Source organism: Somniosus microcephalus, chromosome 9 (genome assembly GCF_052327205.1).
Source record: "Somniosus microcephalus isolate GS21.2 chromosome 9, FLI_Smic_1.0, whole genome shotgun sequence".
Taxonomy (NCBI): Eukaryota; Metazoa; Chordata; class Chondrichthyes; order Squaliformes; family Somniosidae; genus Somniosus; species Somniosus microcephalus.
In genome coordinates, this window is record NC_140995.1 from 243315558 (window position 1) to 243332280 (window position 16723).

Consider the following 16723-nt stretch of genomic DNA (forward strand, 5'->3'; position numbering starts at 1 on the left):
TCTCCTTTATTCAAGCTTAGCATGCTTGTTTGAGATCCAACCTTCTCACCCTCTAATTGAATATGGAATTCAACCATGTTATGGTCACTCATTCCAAGGGGATCCTTTACTAGGACATTTTTAATTAATCCTGTCTCGTTACACAGGACCAGATCTAAGGTTGCTTGCCCCCTGGTTGGTTCAGTTACATACTGCTCAAGAAACCCATCCCTAATACACTCAATGAACTCATCCTCAAGGCAGCCCTGCCCAATTTGATTTGTCCAATTAATATGATAGTTAAAATCCCCCATAATTATAGATGTTCCCTTATTACAAGCCTCAACTATTTCCTGATTGATACTCCGTCCAACATAGTTGCAACTGTTCGGAGGCCTATAGACTACGCCCACTAGTGTTTTTTCCCCCCTTATTATTCCTTACCTCCACCCAAACTGTTTCATTATCCTGATCTTTTGACCCAATATCATTTCTCTGTATTACAGTGATTCCTTCCTTTATTAACATAGCCACCCCACCTCCCCTTCCTTCCTGCCTGTCCTTCCTGATCGTTAAATAACCTGGTATGTTTAATTCCCAGGCATTGTCACCCTGCAGCCATGTTTCTGTAATGGCCACAAGATCATACCCATATGTAGTTATTTGTGCCATTAACTCGTCTATTTTGTTACGAATGCTACATGCATTCAGATAGAGAACTTTCAAAGATGTTTTGTGACACTTAGTTCCTGCTTTTGCCCTTTTTATTACTTTACCTTTTACTCCATACCTTCTGCCCCTTCCTGACGCGCTCTGGTTTTTAATTTCCCCACTGCTACCTAAGTCTATGACCTTCTCTGTTGTCATTTTTATTATTTGCTCTCTAGGAACCTCCCCCCCACTAATTAGTTTAAAGCCCTCTCTACAGCCCTAGTTATATGATCCGCCAGGACTCTAGTCCCAGCACTGGCCAAGTGAAGCCCGTCCCAACGGAACAGCTCCCTCCTGCCCCAGTACTGGTGGCAGTGTCCCAGGAAGCAAAACCCATTTCTCCCACACCAGTCTTTGAGCCACGCATTTAACTCTCTAATTTTATTTGTCACTGAACAGGATCTACTGCACAATTGGTCCAGTGGTGACGGCTGTTGAAGCCTCAAGTGCCTGTTTCCTATCCTCATTATAGTTAGTTGTGACTGTGGGTGTGGCTGACATTTTCACACATAGTGAAGCTCAGAAATTCTTACATCATTGGTTATCTTCAAATCCTAAAGTACTCAATTGTATGTTTTGTTTCACATCCAGATGTTTTAGCAGGTTTGATTTCCTGCGTCCTACTGGAAATGTATTTTTTTTAATTCTTGGGATGTAGGCAACCCGGCAAGACAGCATTTGTTGCCCTGAGGACCTCACCAGTTAACCACATAGTTGGACTGGAATCACGTAAACATAGAAGATAGGAGCAGGAGTAGGCCATTCGGCCCCTCGAGCCTGCTCCGCCATTCCATGAGATCATGGCTGATCATCCAAATTCAGTACCCTGTTCCTGCCTTCTCTCCATATCCCTTGATCCCTTTAGCCTTAAGAAATATATCCAACTCCTTCTTGAATATATTTAATGAATTGGCCTCTACTGCCTTCTGTGGTAGAGAATTCCACAGGTTCACCACTCTCTGGGTGAAGAAATTCCTCATCTCTGTCCTAAATGGCTTACCCCTTGTCCTTAGACTGTGACCCCTGGTTCTGGACTCCCCGACCATCGGGAACATCCTTCCAGCATCTAGTCTGTCTAGTGCTGTTAGAATTTTATAAGTTTCTATGAGATCCCCTCTCATTCTTCTAAACTCCAGCGAGTACAAGCCCAATCGACCCAATCTCTCCTCGTATGTCATTCCTGTCATCCCAGGTATCAGCCTGTTGAATCTTCGCTGCACTCCTTCCATGGCAAGAACATCCTTCCTCAGATAAGGCGACCAAAACTTCACACAATACTCAAGGTGTGGTCTCACCAAGGCCCTGCACAACTGCAGCAAGACATCCTTGTTCCTGTACTCAAACCCTCTCGCTACGAAGGCCAACATACCATTTGCCGCCTTAACCGCCTGCTGCACCTGCATACTTACTTTCAGCGACTGGTGCACAAGGACGCCCAGGTCTCGTTGCACTTCCCCTTCTCCCAATCTATTGCCATTTAGATAATAATCTGCTTTCCTGTTTTTGACACCAAAGTGGATAACCTCGCATTTATCCACATTATATTGCATCTGCCATGCTTCTGCCCAATCACCTAACCTGTCCAAATCATGCTGGAGTTTCTCGGCATCCTCCTCACAGCACACACGCCCACCCAGCTTTGTGTCGTCTGCAAACTTGGAGATATTACATCTAGTTCCCTCGTCCAGATCATTAATATATATTGTGAATAGCTGGGGTCCAAGGACCGATCCCTGCGGCACCCCACTAGTAGTCACTGCCTGCCATTTGGAAAAAGAGCCGTTTATTCCAACTCTTTGCTTTCTGTCTACCAACCAGTTCTCTATCCAAATCAATACTTTGCCCCCAATCCCATGTGCCTTAATTTTACACGCTAATCTCTTATGCGGGACCTTATCGAAAGCCTTTTGAAAATCCAAATACACCACATCCACTGGTTCTCCCTTATCTATTTTACCAGTTACATCCTCAAAAAATTCCAGTAGATTAGTCAAGCACGATTTACCTTTTGTAAATCCATGTTGACTTTGTCTGATCCGGTCACTGTTTTCCAAGTGCTCTGTTATTACATCCTTTATAATGGATTCTAGCATTTTCCCCACTACTGATGTCAGGCTTACCGGTCTGTAATTCCCCGTTTTCTCTCTACTACCCTTTTTGAACAGTGGGGTAACATTAGCTACCCGCCAATCCATGGGTACTGTTCCAGAGTCTCTCGAATTTTGGAAGATGACCAGCAATGCATCTACTATTTCTAGGGCCACTTCCTTAAGTACCCTAGGATGTAGATTATCAGGCCCTGGAGATTTATCGGCCCTCAATCCCATCAATTTCCCTAACACCATTTCGCTACAAATACTGATTTCTATCAGTTCCTCCCTCTCATTAGACCCTATGTTCCCCGGCATCTCTGGGAGGTTATTTGTGTCCTCCTTTGTGAAGACAGAACCAAAGTATGTATTTAATTGGTCTGCCATTTCTTTGTTCCCCATTATAAATTCCCCTGATTCTGACTGTAAGGGACCTACGCTTGACTTCACCAATCTTTTTCTCTTCACATATCTATAAAAGCTTTTACAGTCAGTTTTTATGTTCCCTGCAAGCTTACTCTCATACTCTATTTTCCCCCTCTTAATTAATCCCTTTGTCCTCCTTTGCTGAATCCTAAACTGCTCCCAATCCTCAGGTTTACTGCTTTTTCTGGCCAATTTATATGTCCTCTCCTTGGATCTTATGCTATCCCTAATTTCCTAAGTCAGCCCGGGTAGGGGTGGCAGGTTGCCTTCCCTCTATGGCATTAATGAACCATTTTGTACTTTATGTCAATCTGTCATTGTTGCTTTTTACAAATTACCAGGTTTATTGAATTCAGTTTCCCAACTTGCTACAGTGGGATTTGACCTTCGGATGTCTAGGTTGATGGTTGACAGAGGAGATCTGCTTGAGGCAGCAGCCATTTGGTGTGTGCAAGTGGAGTGAAAGTAGTAACAGCAGTAGTGAAACCTTAGGGACAGCAGTAAGAAACTAGGTGCAGAAGAGATCAGGGACACTGGTGCATTGCAGAGGTTTACCAGGCCAATCCCATGGGTGAGGAAAGTTTTCAAGTCTGAGAGGTGTGGCTGGTAGACTCGAGCCTGGGAAAAAGTAGCTGGAAGGTCAAAATCTTGCTCAGCTGTGATGCCCCCACCATCAAATATTCTATCAACACTCATGGTTTCAAAGCGGTAATGTGCTTGTATGGGTGGGCTGGGAATTTAGGCATAGGAACAGGAGTAGGACAGTCAGACCCTTGGGCCTGTTCCACCATTCAATTAGATCATGGCTCATCTATACCTCCACTCTGTTCCCGCCTTTGTTCCATATCCCTTGATACCCGTAACCTAACAACCTATCAACCTCAGTCTTGAAACTTTCAATTGAGCCCTCGCATTCACGGCTTTTTAGGGAGCAAGTTCCAGATTTCCACTACCCTTTGTGTGAAATGGTGCTTCCTGATTTCACTCCTAAATGACCTAAAATATTATTATGCCCCCGCGTTTTGGATTTCCACACCAGAGGAAATAGCTTCCCCTGTATTGAATCTCTTTATCTTTTTTTAAATATCTCAATTAGATCACCTGCAACATTCTAAACTCAAGGGAATATAAGCCACCTTTATGCAACTGGTCCTAATTTAACCCTTTAAGCCTCTATCGTTCTGTTGCATCTGCACTGTACCCTTTTCAAGGCCAGTATATACTTCCTATGGTTCAGTGCCCAAAACTGAACGCAGTACACCAGATGGAGTCTGACCAAGGCTCTGTACAACTGAAGCATGTAACAAGTTTGATTTCTGACTTCAAATATGGATGCAACAAAAATACACACACTATCTTTAAGCAGTAGATATACAGAGAAATAAACAATAATACCGTTTGCTTTCCCTGGGTAGAGACATAACCTTCATTGTTCCTTTCAATCCTGATTTTCTCTACAACTTGATTGAATTTGATATGATTGAGAGGCAGAAGGGAGAGCAGAAGTATTCAAAAAATATTTGCTACAATACACCAGTACATACTCCTAAAAAGCAAAGGCTCCACTTGTGTAGTTAAGCCACCACGAGCAACAAATGAGTTAAAAGACAGTATCAAGCTAAAGAAAAGGCATGCACAAATATAAAGAAAAGTGGAAATTTAGTAGACTGGGAGAGCTATAATAAAAAGCAACAAAGGGATACAAAGAAAGTTGTAATAGGTGCAAAAAAGCATATGTAAAAACATTCGAGGTTTTTTAAAAATTTGTTTATGGAATGTGGGCGTCGCTGGCGAGGCCAGCATTTATTGCCCATCCCTAGTTGCCCTGAGGTGGTGTTGGTGAGCCGCCGCCTTGAACCGCTGCAGTCCGTGTGGTGAAGGTGTTCCCACAGTGCTGTTAGGGAGGGAGTTCCAGGATTTTGACCCAGCAACGATGAAGGATCAGCGATATATTTCCCAAGGACGATGTGTGACTTGGAAGGTAAATTGGAGGTGGTGGTGTTCCCATGCGCCTGCTGCCCTTGTCCTTCTAGGTGGATGAGGTTGCGGGTTTGGGAGGTGCTGCCGAAGAAGCTTTGGCGAGTTGCTGCAGTGCATCTTGTAGATGGTACACACCACAGCCACGGTACGCCAGCGGTGGAGGGAGTGAATGTTTAAGGTGGTGGATGGGGTGCCAATCAAGAGGGCTGCCTTTGTCCTGGATGGTGTCTAGCTTCTTGTGTTGTTGGCACTGCACACATCCAGGCAAGTGGAGAGTATTCCATCACACTCCTTGTGCCTTGTAGATGGTGGAAAGGCTTTGGGGAGTCAGGAGGTGAGACACTCACTGCAGAATACCTAGCCTCTGACCTGCTCTTGTTGCCACAGTATTTATGTGGCTGGTCCAGTTAAGTTTCTGGTCAATGGTGACCCCCAAGATGTTGATGGGGGATTCAGTGATGCTAGTGCCGTTGAATGTCAAGGGGCGGTGGTTAGACTCTCGCTTGTTGGAAATGGTCATTGCCTGGCACTTCTGTGGCGCGAATGTTACCTGCCACTTATCAGCCCAAGCCTGAACGTTGTCCAGGTCTTGTTGCCTGCAGGCATGGACTGCTTCGTTATCTGAAGAGTTGTGAATGGCGCTGAACACTGTGCAGTCATCAGCGAACATCCCCATTTCTGACCTTATGTTGGAGCGAAGGTCATTGATGAAGCAGCTGAAGTTGGTTGGACCCAGGACACTGCCCTGAAGAACTGTAGCGATGTCCTGGGGCTGTGATGATTGACCTTCAAACTACCACAACCATCTTCCTTTATGCTAGGTATGACTCTAGCCAGTGGAGAGTTTTCTCCCCGATTGCCATTGACGTCAGTTTTACTAGGGCTCCTTGATGCCACACTCGGTCAAATGCTGCCTTGATGTCAAGGGCAGTCACTCTCACCTCACCTCTGGAATTCGGCTCCCTTGTCCATGTTTGGACCAAGGCCGTAATGAGGTCGGGAGCCAAACTGGGCATCAGTGAGCAGGTTATTGGTGAGTAAATACCGCTTGATAGCACTGTTGCTGACACATTCCATTACTTTGCTGATGATCGAGAGTAGACTGATGGGGCAGTAATTTGCCGAATTGGATTTGTCCTGCTTTTTGTGGACAGGAAGGATGTACCTGGGCAGTCTTCCACACCCAGTGCACTTAGCTGTTTCTTGATATCACGTGGAGTGAATCGAATTGGCTGAAGACTGGCTGCTGTGATGGTAGGGACCTCGGGAGTAGGCCGATATGGATTATCCACTCTGCACTTCTGGCTGAAGAAGGTTGCAAACGCTTCAGCCTTGTCTTTTGCACTCACGTGCTGGGCTCCACCATCATTGAGGATGGGGATATTCATGGAGCCTCCTCCTCCTGTTAGTTGTTTAATGGTTCACCATTCACGACTGAATGTGGCAGATCTGATCTGTTGATTGTGGGATCGCTTAGCCCTGTCTATATCATGCTGCTTCTGCTTTTTAGCATGCATGTGGTCCTGTGTTGCAGCTTCCCCAGGTTGGCACCTCATTTTTAGGTACGCCTGGTGCTGCTCTTGGCATGCTCTTGTACACTCCTTTATGAACCATGGTTGGTCCCCTGGCTTGATGGTAATGGTAGAGTGAGGGATATGTCGGGCCATGAGGTTACAGATTGTGGTGGAATACAATTCTGCTGCTGCTGATGGCCCACAGTGCCTCATGGAATGCCCGGTTTTGAGCTGCTGGATCTGTTCTGAATGTATCCCATTTAGCACGGTGGTAATGGCACACAACACGATGGAGGGTATCTGTGTGAAGATGGGACTTCGTCTCCACAATGACTGTGTGCAGTGGTCACTGCTACCAATACTGTCATGGACAGATGTATCTGTGACAGGTAGACAAGGTCAAGTAGGTTTTTCCCTCGTGTCGGCTCTCACTACCTGTCGTAGGCCCAGATTGGCAGTTATGTCCTTCAGGGCTCGGTCAGTATTGGTGCTACCGAGCCACTCTTGGTGATGGGCATTGAAGTCCCCACCCAGAGTACATTCTGTGCCCTTGCTGCTCTCGGTGCTTCTCCCAAGTGGTGTTCAACATGGAGGAGTACTGATTCATCAGCTGAGGGAGGGCGGCAGGTGGTAATCAGCAGGAGGTTTGACCTGAAGCCATGAGACTTCATGGGGTCCGGAGTCAATGTTGAGGACTCCCAGGGCCACTCCTTGCAGACTGTATACCACTGTGCTGCCATCCCTAGTGGGTCTGTCCTGCCGGTGGGACAGGACATACCCAGGGATGGTGATGGAGGAGTTTGGGACATTGGCTGAAAGGTATGATTCTGTGAGTATGACTATGTCGGGCTGTTGTCTCTCTCCTGCCTTCCATCCTATTACAGGCCTTCCCTTTTGTTCTTTCATCCCCTCTCCCATTTCCCAGCCACTACACTTGCTTAAAAATCTGTTCTCTTTCCTGCTTTTTTCCAGTTCTGACGAAAGGTCATCGCCCTGAAACGTTAACTCTGTTTCTCTCTTCACAGATGCTCCCTGACCTGAGTTTCTCCAGCATTTTCTGTTTTTATTTCCGATTTCAAGCATCTGCAGTATTTTCTTTTTGTGTTGTTTGACTATTCTATGGGACAGCTCTCCCAATTTTGGCATAAATCCCCAGATGTTGGTGAGGAGGACTTTGCAGGGTCGACTGGGCTGGGTGGTAAGGAGACCAGAACTGTACACAGTACTCCAGGTGTGGCCTCACCAGTGGCCTGTATAATTGTAGTAAGACTTCTTTACTCTTATACTCTAATCCTTTTGTAACAGAAGCTAACATACTACAGGAATTTTTTTTTTATCCGTGACCGACTTGGCGCCGGTTCATCAAAAATCCCGGATAACCAAAAGCTATAGTAAAAGATACGGAGCTGAGAGCTCCGTATAAAGCAACAAACCCTGTTGCTTAGCAACAGGTTCAGCACAATGGCCACAAGTTCCAAGCGTGTCTGTAGCTTAGTCAGTCACCCTGTCTATATATCTGCAGCCTCTCTGCGTCCTCCTCACAGAGGTAGCAAATGCAACACCGCTAGTCAAGAAAGGAGGGAGAGAAAAAATAGGGAACTACAGGCCAGTTAGCCTGACATCAGTCATCAGGGAAAATGCTGGATTCCATTGTTAAGGAAGTGGTATCAAGTCACTTATAAAATCATAACATGATTAGGCAGGGTCAACAAGGTTTTATGAAAGGGAAATCGTGTTTGGCAAATGTATTAGAGTTTTTTGAGGATGTAACTAGCAGGGTAGATAAAAGGGAACCAGTGGATGTAGTATATTTGGATTTCCAAAAGGCATTTGATAAGGTGCCACATAAAAGATAATTACACAAGATTAGGGCTCATGGGGTTGGGGGTAATATAGTAGCATAGATAGAGGATTGGTTAACAGACAGAAAACAGAGTAGGGATAAACAGATCTTTTTCAGGTTGGCAGGCTATAACTAGTGGGGTGCCGCAAGGATCAGTGTTGGGGCCTCAGCTATTTACAATCTATAGATGAAGAGACCGAGTGTAATGTATCCAAGTTTGCTGCTGATGCAAAGCTAGGTGGGACAGTAAGCTGTGAGGAGAACAAAGGGATATAGAATAGACTAAGTGAGTGGGCAGTAAGGTGGTAGATGGAGTATAATGTCGGGAAATGTGAGGTTATTCATTGGTAGGAAGAATAGAAAAACAATATTTTTAAATGGTGAGAAACTTTCAAATGTTGGTGTTCAGAGAGATTTGGGTGTCCTCGTGCAAGAAACACAGAAAGCTAGCATGCAGGTACAGCAAGCAATAAGGAAGGCAAATGGCATGTTGGCCTTTATTGCAAGGGGGTTGGAGTATAAGAGTAAGGAAGTCTTGCTCCAATTGTACAGGGCCTTGGTGAGACCCGACCTGGAGTACTGGGCACAGTTCTGGTCTCCTTATCTAAGGAAGGATATACTTGCCTTGGAGGCGGTGCAACGAAGGTTCACTAGATTGATTCCTGGGATGAGAGGGCTGTCCTATGATGAGAGATTGTGTAGAATCGGCCTGTACTTTCTGGAGTTTAGAAGTATGAGAGGTGATCGCATTGAAACATACAAAATTCTGAAGGGTAGATGTTGAGAGATTGTTTCCCCTGGCTGGAGTGTCTCGAACTAGGGGGCATGGTCTCAGGATAAGGGGTAGGCCATTTAAGACTGAGTTGAGGAGGAATTTCTTCACTCGGAGGGTTGTGAATCTTTGGAATTCTCTGCCCCAGAGGGCTGTGAATGCTGAGTCTTTGAGTATATTCAAGGCTGCGATAGATAGATTTTTGGACACATGGGGAATCAAGGGATATGGAGATCAGGCGGGAAAGTGGAGTTGACGTCAATGATCAGCCATGATCTTATTGAATGGTGGAGCAGGCTCGAGGGGCCTTATGGCCTACTCTTATTTCTTATGTACTTTCCCACCTAACTTTGTATCATCAGAAAATTTGGATACATTACACTTAGTCCCTTCATCTAAGTCATTAATATAGATTGTAAATAGCTGAGGCCCAAGCACTGATCCTTGCGGTACCCCGCTAGTTACAGCCTGCCAACCTGAAAAAGTCCTGTTTATTCCTACTCTGTTTTCTGTCGATTAACCAATCCATGCTAATATATTACCCCCAATCCCATGAGTCCTAATTTTGTGTAATAACCTCTTGTGTGGCACCTTAACGAATGCTTTTTGAAAATCCAATACACTACATCCACTGGTTCCCCCTTATCAATCCTACTAGTTACATCTTCAGAAAACTCTAACAGATTTGTCAAACACAATTTCCCTCTCACAAAACCATGTTGACTCTGCCTAATATTATGATTTTCTAAGTGCCCTGCTACCATGTCCCTCATAATAGATTCTAGCATTTTGCCTACTACTGATGTCAGGCTAACTGGCCTATAGTTACCTGTTTTTTTTCTCTTCCTCCTTTCTTAAATAGCAGGGTTCTGTTTGCTACCTTCCAAACCTTGGGGACTGTTCTAGAATCTAGTGAATTCTGGAAGATTAATACCAGTGCATCCACTATCTCTGCAGCTACCTCTTTTAAAACCCTAGGATGCAGGTCGTCAGGTCCAGGGGATTTGTCGTCACTTAGTCCCATTAATTTCTCCAGTACTATGTCTTTACTTATACTGATTTCTTTAAGTTCCTCATTCCCTCTAGATCCTTGGTTCCCCATTATTTCCAGCATGATTTTTGTGTCTTCTACCATGAAGACACATACAAAGTATTTGTTTAATATCTCTGCCATTTCCTTATTGCCCATTATAATTTCTCCTGTCTCTGCCTCTAATGGGCCCACGTTTACTTTCACTAATCTCTTCCTATTTACATACCTATAGAAACGTTTACAATCTGTTTTAATGTCTCTTACTAATTTACTTTCATATTCTTTTTTCTGTTTCCTTATCGATTTCTTGGTCCTCGTTTACTGAATTCTAAAATTCTCCCAATCCTCAGGCTTACTACTCTTTTTGGCAACATTATAAGCCTCTTCCTTTGATATACTATTTTTAACTTCTCTTGTCAGCCAGGGTTGGACCACTTGTCCTGTGGGATTTTTGTGTCTTAAAGGAATGTATATTTGTTGTAAATTGTGTATTAATTCTTTAAATGCTCGCCATTGCTTGTCTACTGTCATATATACGAACATAAGAAATAAGAACAGGAGTAAGCCATACAGCCCCTCGAGCCTGCTCCGCCATTCAATAAGATCATGGCTGATCATCGACCTCAACTCCGCTTTCCCGCCCAATCTCCATAATATATCAAGGAATATTTTTTAAAGCAAAATTTTAAAAGAAAATTATGTTGTAACTGCTGCCCGATTGCGCTGTTTCATGGCAGATTTTGCATGCAGCGATACATAAATGAGTTTGAACGGAAATTCGGGGAGAAAAAAACTTTTCAAAACGGGCGCAATTTTGGGCATAATCTGCGCCAGAATCACCGATTGTGCACAAAGCGGAAACGCTACCCCCGTTTAACAAGTGAGACGTTATTGCAGCTTAATAATACATTAATCACAGTGGCTTTCATTTTAAGTGCTGGACCAGCACTTGTAGACATGTCTGTCTTCTGAGTAGATCCTTGCTATTAGAGTTTTGTAATTAGCATTTCCTTCCTCGGGCTGCATACTGTATGTTGTCCTGCACTGTCTGTCCCACATTACAGACTGTACAGTGTACTGCACTGCATACTTTACATTCTTTCATGTCTTATGCTGTATGCTTCATATAATCCGGTGCGACCTACATATGACTTTAATAATGTGTTTTAATATCAGAGTTAGAAACCAAGACTACTGTAAAGAAGGAAGTCACTGAGACGAAGGAAGCCAACTAAATGGAGAGGGGAACAGATGCATAAATAAAAATGCATCTGTTTGATGAGAAAAGTGTGACTGAAGTGAACAAGATCTGATGACATGATTTAATCTCCATTCCATGCTGTGCAAAACAATTTCCATTGTTGATTCTAGTAGTTCATTCATCTCATAAACTAACTTGTTTTCTCTTCTCCAAGTTGTTGACACTTGCTGTGATAGTTGCGTAAGTAACTCAGCTAAATGGCTATTTTTTAATGAGAGTCTCCACAGTGAACAGCAGCAGACTATTTGACAATTTAAGGCCTCACAGTTGAAGCCCAATTATGTCCTTGCCTACCGTCCACATTTCCAGCAGCAATCACTGGATAGCGACCAGGAGTGCTGAACACAAGATTTCTCCCTCTTTGGACCAGGGCATTGAGGGCAACTATACATCCCTCCTGATGGCACAGATCAGGAATCAAATCTGATCAGGACCTTCTGGTCTGCATGGTTGAGATACACCTGCCATTGTAGCGGAGATGAGCTAACTTAACCAAGACCAGAGTCAAACCTGCACAGGTTGGGTTACACACTGGCCTGCAGTCTATCCGCGTAACTGAAGTCCCTCATTCCTGGAATCATTCTCGTAAATCTCTAAGACCGTCACATCCTTCCTAAAGTGTGGTACCTAGTATTGGACACTGTACGCCAGTTGAGGTCGAACCAGTGTTTTATAAAGGTTCTTCATAATTTCCACGCTTGTGTACTCTATACATTTATTCATGAAGCCCAGGATCCCGTAAGCTTTTTTAACTGCTTTCTCAACCTGCCCTGCCACCTTCAATGATTTGTGCACATATACCCCCAGGTCTCTGTTCATGCACCCCCTTTAGGATTGTACCCTTTAGTTTATATTTCCTCTCCTCATTCTTTCTACCAAAATGTATTACTTCACACTTTTCTGCATTAAATTTCATCTGCCATGTGTCTGCCCATTCCACCAGCCTGTCTGTCATCTTGAAGTCTATCACTACCCTCTTCACTCTTCACTATACTTCCAAGTTTTGTGTCATCTGCAGATTTTGAAATTGTGCCCTATACACCCACATCCATGTCATTAATATACATCAAGAAAAGCAGTGGTCCTAGTACCGACCCCTGGGGAACACCACTGCACACCTTCCTCCAGTCAGAAAAACAACCATTTACCACTACACTCTGTTTCCTGTCACTTAGCCAATTTCATATCAATGCTGCCACTGTCCCCTTTATTCCATGGGCTTCAACTTTGCTGGCAAGCCTATTATGTGGCACTTTATCAAACGCCTTTTGGAAATCCATGTACACCACGTCAACCGCATTGCCCTCATCAACCATCTGTTACCTCATCAAGTTAGTTAAACAAGATTTGTCTTTAACAAATCCATGCCGGCTTTCCTTAATTAATCCACACTTGTCCAAGTGACTGTTAATTTTGTCCAATTATTGTTTCTAAAAGCTCCCCCACTACCGAAGTTAAACTGACCCGCCTATACTTGCTGGGTTTATCTCTACACCCTTATTTTGAACAAGGGTGTAACATTTGCAATTCTCCAGTCCTCTGGCACTACCCCCATTTCTAAGGAGGATTGGAAGATTATGGCCAGTACCTCTGCGATTTCTTCCTTCACCTCCCTCAACATCCTAGGATGTATCCCATCCAGTCCTGGTGACTTATCTACTTTAAGTACTACTTTCTAGTACCTCGTCTTTACCAATTCTTATCCCATTCAGTATCTCCTCTACCTCCTCCTTTACTATGTCTTTGGCAGCATCCTCTTCCTTGGTGAAGACAGATGCAATGTACTCATTTAGTACCTCAGCCATACCCTCTGCCTCCATGCGTAGGTTTCCTTTTTGGTCCCTAATTGGCCCCACCCCACCCATATTGGAATTGTGCCGAAAAACCAGCGCAGTCAAGCGGAAACTCCAGGCCAGTGTGTAACCCAACCTGTGCAGGTTTGACTCTGGTCTTTGCTAAGTTAGCTCGTCTCAGCCACAATGGCATGAGGGGTGCTACAACTGACCTCAGCTACCCTGGGCTATGGAGGGAGGGGAAGAGGGATTCCTGCTCCTGATTACTACCAAGTGATCCCTGCTGAAAAGTACATGTATGAACAGAAGCAGATTTAATTATGATGCCCTCCACTTTCAAAAAGCCTGGTGACACTGTGTCCAGGCTCACGGATAAAAAGTGGCCCTTTAGCTAAGGTGCTCGAATGCTTTGGTACCTGTGCAAGACTCGGCACCAATTGGAATGGCAGAAAAGGATTATATCAGTCAGGGTCTGACCTATTTTGGCTCGCTCTTCCCCCAACTCTAATCTTGGAGATGTTGGTAAAGAACCTCCCACCATTGCTGCTTTCTGTTTGAGTAATATAACTGGCTTCAAGTTTGTTCCCCATCAAGTCGGTTGGACCCTCCACTCTCTGGACACCATTGGACCTCCATTCCTTGCAGTGTGCTCCAGATGAGGTGTGCCTCCAAACTTACTCTTGTCCTATGCCATCTTTTTTATCCCTCTTGTTTCCAGTCCACCTTTCTTTGAAATTTCTTCTTCTTCACCCTATCCCAACAAAAAATTATTACTTTTGCCCTTCCAACTACTAGTTGTGGAAGCTGAAGTTAACTCTTAAATTATCGATCACTTTGAAAGTTCTGGCCTAATCCATAATCGTCCATATGGTTTTTGACACGGCTATCTCACTGGTGACTTTGCTGTTTATATTACATATCTCTGATACTCTGCTCTGGTACACTCTGGTGACTCATCTTTATCTTGAATACCTCCAAAGCCTTTGGTACAGTCTGGTACACTTCTAACTAAGCTACTATCCTACGCTCTCCCACCAAAGTTCATTGCTACCTATTTTCCTCTCAAATCAATCGATCAATAGCTCATCCTCTGACCCATTTGTCCATTAACTTAGGAGAGCCCAAGGCTCTGCTCCTTTATCACCAACGGGCTCCTCCACTGATCATCAAACCCCATCCACTCTTTTCCTGATGATTTCATTCCACATTCATCAACTTGCTTGAGACTGCACAGCTGTAGTGATGTGGTACCACATCTTGATTTCCTCTACGTCCTTCCATGAGGCAATAAAAATCCTGATTCTTTCAATTCTTCAAGGACACGGTTATATTATACCCTCTCAAGTCTACCCAACAGCTAAACGCTTCTTCCCTCAGTCCTTCATCTATTAACATTCACTGATTCACTCTCACCTCCCCAACATTGCTAAAACATCCTTTTTCATATCAATCACTATTTTCCTCTCAACAACTCTTAACTCTGTATAAAGTCTAAGGGGGAGAAATTCAGTTGTTAGCGCCACCCGTTAGCACCTTAAGAGGGCGATAAGTGGGGCGCGAAGCGGCGAGACCTGCGCCTCTCGCGAAATTGAGCGGACATTTAGCGGCGGCGCAAAACCGCAACACCCGCTCAGCTACGCACGCAGATCCTGACGTCATTTCATGGTGCAACGCCCTTGGGGCGCCCCGAACCGGAACTTCAGTGGCGCCCCCCTCCTTTCCGCCTGGCGCTCCCAGTGACTGGTTGACTGGAACGGTTCCCAGTCGCTATGGGGCTGGGGGGATGCTATTTAAAGGGGGCTCTTCCTGGCTTCTTTGTGGTAGCCATTCTGGACCACTCCTGTGTGAGAGAGAGAGAGATTTGCAGAGAGACAAAGGGAGAGAGCTTTCTGCATTGAGTCAGCGCTCACACAGGTACTTCTGGCTTCGGCCCAGAACTTTGTAGTTGGTTTGATTTTTCACTGGCATAACCTTGAGTGGCCACATACTATGGGGGCTGCAATGGGTGGAAACGTTGGGTTTCTCCATTGCATTGAGAGGGCTCAGAGACACCAAGAGAGAGTGCCAATCATGGCCAGACGGAGGAGGGCCAACAGGCGTCGGCATAGGAGGCCTTACCCTCCCAGGGTATTCCGCCAACAGTTCTCCTACCTCAACATGTCTGAGGAGCAGTGTTTTCGGAGGCTTCGATTCAGCAGGGAGGTGGTCACTGAGCTTTGCCACCTGCTTCAGCCAGATCTGCAGCCTCAACTGAGGAGCAGGACGTCTGTCGGTGGCAGTGAAGGTGACAGTGGCTCTCAACTTCTATGCCACCGGCTCCTTCTACTCCGCTACTGGGGACATTGCCAAAGTCTCCCAGTTCGCGGTGCATTGCTGCATCCGCCAAGTCACGAATGCCCTCTTTAAAAGGAGATGTCAGTACATTTAGTTCCCCATGACCCTGGAGAAGCAGCAAGAGTGCGCAATGGGATTTGCAAGAATAGCGGGCTTCCCCACGGTCCAGGGCGCCATTGCACGCATGTGGCTTTGCGGGCACCGCAAGAGAATGCCAAGGATTACCGCAACCGGAAGGGGTTCCATTCGTTGAACGTCCAGTTGGTGTGTGACCACAGACAACTGATACTAGCTGTCAATGCCCGCTTTCCAGGCAGCAACCACGACGCCTTCATCCTGCACAAAACTTCTGTGGCAGACCTTTTCGAAGCCCCGGCTCACCCAGGAGGCTGGCTTCTCGGGGACAAGGGCTATCCTCTGTGCACCTGGCTGATGACCCCGCTCCGTGCGCCCAGCACCCCTGCTGAAGAACGATACAATGAGAGTCATCAAGCGACCAGGAACATCATTGAGCACACAATCGGCATGCTAAAGCAACAGTTCCGCTGTCTGGACCATTCCGGGGGAGACCTTCAGTACTCACCTGAGCGAGTCTCCCATTTTGTTGTCGTGTGCTGCATAACCTGGCAATCCTCAGGACTCAGCCACTGCCACCAGACATTGGAGCACCAGCAGTGGAGGAGGAGCACCAGGACGGGAGGGAGGCACAAAGTGCAAGGGCCGTCCGTCAGCAGCTTATTGCAAGTCGGTTCTAGGTCCCCTCTGAGGGAATGGCTTGTGCCATTGAAAGAACATGAATGGAACCGTTCCGCAACCCCTGAGCCAGTCAAGGCAACAAATAGTTCAAAGAGCAAACATGCACAATCTGAATAAAGACACTTCTTTATTTAACAAACTGTGTGCCCTTCCCACATGACAAAGTAATAGAGAAACCCCAAAAAAAGCAGTCAGACACATAACTGGCTCTCACAACCTGGAGACAATGAA